This window comes from Styela clava, chromosome 5, assembly GCF_964204865.1.
Source record: "Styela clava chromosome 5, kaStyClav1.hap1.2, whole genome shotgun sequence".
NCBI classification, from domain to species: domain Eukaryota; kingdom Metazoa; phylum Chordata; class Ascidiacea; order Stolidobranchia; family Styelidae; genus Styela; species Styela clava.
In genome coordinates, this window is record NC_135254.1 from 8,243,478 (window position 1) to 8,248,568 (window position 5,091).

General features: G+C 33.2%; 1 long non-coding RNA gene across 1 annotated transcript; it reads left to right on the forward strand.

Annotated features, from left to right (window-relative positions):
* The first annotated feature begins 697 nt into the window (after window positions 1–697).
* Window positions 698–2,745, forward strand: LOC120345038 (uncharacterized). Its single transcript, XR_005569811.2, has 4 exons — window positions 698–804; window positions 1,294–1,429; window positions 1,815–1,882; window positions 2,059–2,745. It is a non-coding gene; the product is annotated as an uncharacterized LOC120345038 (long non-coding RNA).
* The last annotated feature ends 2,346 nt before the right edge of the window (window positions 2,746–5,091 follow it).

Below are 5,091 nucleotides of genomic sequence, written 5' to 3' on the forward strand. Positions count from 1 at the left end.
TTAAACAGCAAAAACCAATTTGTTAGATCAGGAGGTGCCGGTTCACCGACTCTGAAACACCCCATGCCCATGTCTAGTAACCTATATGAAAGAGTATATGAAAAATATTTGTTATTAAACAGTTTGTACTCATTTATGTATAAAGAGTAGTAGTATAGACTTATCAAACGCACCATACAAAAAGCTTCAATCAACATTGTCACATGAACTAGTAAAGCTAGGGCAGTTCGGGTACTGGTGCTAGTAAGTTACGATGGTCCGCAGTGTTAGCTTCGTCCAGAACATGTTTTTTGCGCAATTTTGTGTAAAATATTTCGTTTTTAGTCGCTTTCAGATATTTGACCATTGCTCTCTGGTTCACTATTGCATTTCGTCATTGATACACCACGGTATACGGTTTGAAATGTTGTGTAAAGATACTATAAGATTTATAAAAAATCGAGTATATGTCCTCGTTGCGTACTGTGGCTTTCAAGATATAAACTTGAAAATAAGAATCATCCCCGATAGAACATGATTTATAGATCCTACAATTATATCCTTCCCATCCCTTACTTCACAATAAAGTACGTGACTCTTTGATCCGGACATCTCGGCGTATGAAAACAAAAACCACACCATGCATAAAAAAACGTGATTGAAAAGAAACTTTCAGTCAAAAAAATAACAAAATCAGACACGAGAAACGTGATTAAGAGAAAAGTTCAGGCATAAATGATTTGCTCTAAACGACATTCGCATCAATCAGTAGAACAGGTCTTGGTGTAAGCTTCGAATTTTTCTGCTCTACAGAAATATCTTCGGGTGAGTGAAGCCGATCTACAGTTTTGTATAATAGACCTTAATTATTTAAAACATATCCTATGATAACAAATAAAATTAGCAAAAACGAAACAATTTTACCAATGGCTTTTGTGATAAACGTGATCACCCAGAACAAATTTGCAAAATTGCAGTTTTCGGGTTATTGTTCATTTTTATTAGTAGGAACAATATTTTCATCATAATAAACATGGTCAATCGTTTTGCTAAATGTTTTTAGAAACTCTAATCGACGCGATGTTTCTGACGACTATAAGACTGATCTTGTGTGCGTTTTCTATAATCTGAATTAGCCATTCAAATGTTATTAATTTTATGTCCAAATTTTTTTCCATTTACGCGAAAGATTGAAATAGCAATTTTAAATAACTAATTTTTGCATTTGCAAGTTTAATAAAACAGGCTCATGGCTGCCTCTGGTTGATTTATTATATTCATATTTCTTGAGGTAAGTTATAATATTTTTTTTAGGTAAAACTCTCGGTCAGAAATAACTCAACAATGACAGGGACAATCTACGCTCACATTATGATGGCACTGATGATATTTGCACTTTTCTTCTTCGTGCAAGCCAATGCTATTACTCAGGAGGCAGGGCCTCCAGCCCGTGAGTTACTTAAGGCAATAGAACATCAGAGAATAAAATTAGTAAATTCATTACCAAACAAATATAATAAAATGAATTTTTATAAGATTGAGAAATACATTGTGTGCTTTAGTCGGCATTTTTTGCATTATTCAGACATTGATACTATTCCACCATTTCACTGAATGATTCAATGACACGAACCGCATAGGCTATAGCAGTATATCACAAATAATTCTGTTTAGACAGGTACTTCTGAAAGTATGCGCATCAAGATGTCGCACACTGAACCCTAACCTGGTACCAGGTACACAACCTGAGTTCAGGTTGTGCGCCATCTTAGTGTGCATTCTTCAGAAAGTCCCATTTTTCAGTAAATTCAGTAAATTTATAAATCTTATTTCAGCAAATGTTGCCCCTCAATGGTTCCGCTCTGAAGAACAGCAAGAACGATGACTAAATATTGACGAACACGTAAGCACATTTTGTCCTAATATCATTCCAGTGTTTCACAAATTGGTAATTTTAAAAAGCGCAATTGCCTTATCGCGAATTGAACGAAGGCAATTATAAAAGACTGTCGCGATTAATTTTCTCTGATTACTGATGGATGAGGGAATCAACTTACCTACCTATTTTTTTTATTTCAGATAAAGATCGATCGTTAATATATTATATCAATATTTCTATATTATTATATAAACTTGAAGTTAAAAGAATATATTATACAAGATTTAAAAAACGTTGGAAAGATTTATAATTTTTTTATGTTTGATGTTAATAAACAGCAATTGTTTCAAAAAAAATTACACATGGTATTTTGTTCAATACTTTTGTTATCCTGTTTTGTTAAGTTAATGTATAATCTGAATTGGTAGGAAAAGATTGAGGACATTCCCACGGTAATCAGAAGATGCTGGTGAAATGGTATGCATAGCAATAAAATATAAAGGAAAGGTAGTAATGAAAAAATGGCCGGGTTTTCGAAAGGCTCACAGTCGAACTTGTATATCATATTCCTCGGACGATTCAGTCATAACTGATGTTGTTTCAAAAAATTCGATTTATACAGCAGCTAGATATTAACAAATTGAAGTGCAACAATTATAATATTTGTTGGTTAAAATAGACACAATGAGTCAGGCTGTGGTAACCCGAAGGCCCGATAACCGGAGAATAAGTTATTTTGAAATACAACGAAGTAATTAGCAACAATGAAGAGTCATTTTTCGGATCTTCATATGATTTAGCCTGGATTGGAGGATCTGACTTGACCAATGACCAAACCTGACTTAACGCGGGAGAGAATTTTCATATGATATAGCCCTTTAAAGAATTTTTATGTGATACATTGGGCGCATCTTTATATTATCCCATTTTCCCATTTCCCATTTCCCATTTCTAGGTAATAAAAAGCTTTATATTTGTGCTTCATATTTCTTTACAACGACATTAAAAGCCTAGCAGTGACTTTTTTGGATTTACGAACTACGAACCACCATATGCCCACACACATTCAGCTTCACTCCAGCTTAGCGTTATATATTTCATTAGTACCAGCCATTTTGTGGATAACAGAACGGAGGATCATCTGATAGACTTCTTGTACAAGAATGAGATTCGCTTGCAAGCAGACTTATCTTTTCATACGCCTGGGTTGTCCAGTTTTGATCCTTGCTTACGTTTGGAAAAGTTTCAATTTTACCGCACTCGTTTATTTGGTTCTAGGTAAATTCGCCGCAGGGAATTTCGCCGCATAGAAAAAATCGCCGCATGAAAAATCACAGCAAGAGTATTTTGCTGTAAAACAAAATATCACAAATCACGTGCACAGCTACATAAGTTATTTTAATTTTTGTTATTTTATTTATACTCTAGAATATATCTTATTTATTTCAGCTATAAGACATTACAAGAACATTGATATTCTTCTAATAGTTTGTCACAAAACTGCATTTTTATAATATAAACTCAACCTTAATTTGAATTATATAATTTTTCTTTTATAAGAACACTCCATGAAAATCGTCAAAGCTTACTTCGGCTTAAGCTTTTTAGCTTAAACAGAAAAAATCAAATCGAAAAAACTACCTTCCGAATTCGAACGCCAGCTCACTACTGATTGTCAGAATTTTAGATAAATTACCTAGAATATTGCATTAATATAATAGAGTATAAGACACATAGTTTAATGCGGAGAATATGTATAGTTGATATAGAATGACTCCGCAGATAGAATGAAATAATTAACACATAGGTAAAGTAGAAGTTTTGACGATTTCAACAAATGATAAGTAAATCGAGTATTTCAATAGTTGGTAAATTTTTCGTTGGAAACATTTTCTAGTGAAACTTCCTGAAAAAGCAAACCAGTTATATATATAAGTTTAGTGTGCGCTGGAGAATGTGGCAGCCAAAAAAGACATCCTTACTTTAGACCAGTACAAGTTTAACCGTTTATATTACATCTCATGAACATATTGGCATGCAGCTGAATGCTAGTGTTTTGTGAGTGTTTTGTGACTTTGAATGTGTGCTTCAATGTGAAATCGAACATCGTGTTAAACTCCATGATATGAATCGACATTGGCCATGAATGAAAAGTATTTTCGATCTTTTGCAATCATAGGTAGCGTTTATCTCATTTTAGTCAAATTCTTGATTTTGAAGTACATTTGGCCCAAACACTCGGAAGCGAAAAACGTCAATATAAAGCCGGGAATCGAGTTAAAGCGTGATCAAGAATAAACGTTCTATAGATGAATTGTTTTCTCATAAACTATGAAAATTTAAATGAAAGATACCATTTCTATATTGAATTTTTTTCAAAATATAATATAATATCAGATACAAAAGCCCCTTTATTAGTTATTGATAATCGTGAATTATTGACCCATTCGTAACGGTTGAAATGTTGCGACATTCACATTAGTACTATAATATCATATTGTAATTGAATTACCGTAAAATGTTGGTATTGTGCTATAAATTTACGCTATATGCTATACGCAAGATATTGGATGCATTCCCGTCATTCAGATGAGAACCTCTTGCCGAAAGCTTTGAATACGACACGTTTCGCATTGTAGTATTTGGAAGTGAGTAACCTTTGGTGGTCTGTCGTTTTAGTCCTGAGTCCTAATTAATACAGAAGTCATAAATTACCTTCAGATACAAGATTTCTTAACTTCTGAAAAGAAAAATATCCAAAAAAACGTAGCGCATATATATAGAGAATAACACGAAAGAATATTCCAACTTAATTATTTGCTGAAAATTCTCGGCATAAACCTTACATTCAACTACACATCAATATTTTAGTGAATAACAGACACGGTGGAAAAGGTATTGGCCCAAAATGCGGGTACGTTTGTAACTAACTTCCCCAGAGCTAGGCTTAAACAGCCACGCACCTTTCAGGCCCAAACAACAGCAGATGATTTTCGAATAACAATTTCAGACTTCAAACAGTAATTAACGCTTCATCTTAGTTATTTTATAGGTTTTCGGGAACTGCAGTCCCAAACTTGAATCAAATTTAAGTTTGTATCCATTTATATTGAAAAATAAATAAAATGCTCGTATGTGATGGGAGATTTTCATAAATTATTGACAACAATTTTACCATCTATTTTTCATCGCTATGCTTTTCAATGATAAAAAAAGAAGAAACTCAAATAGTG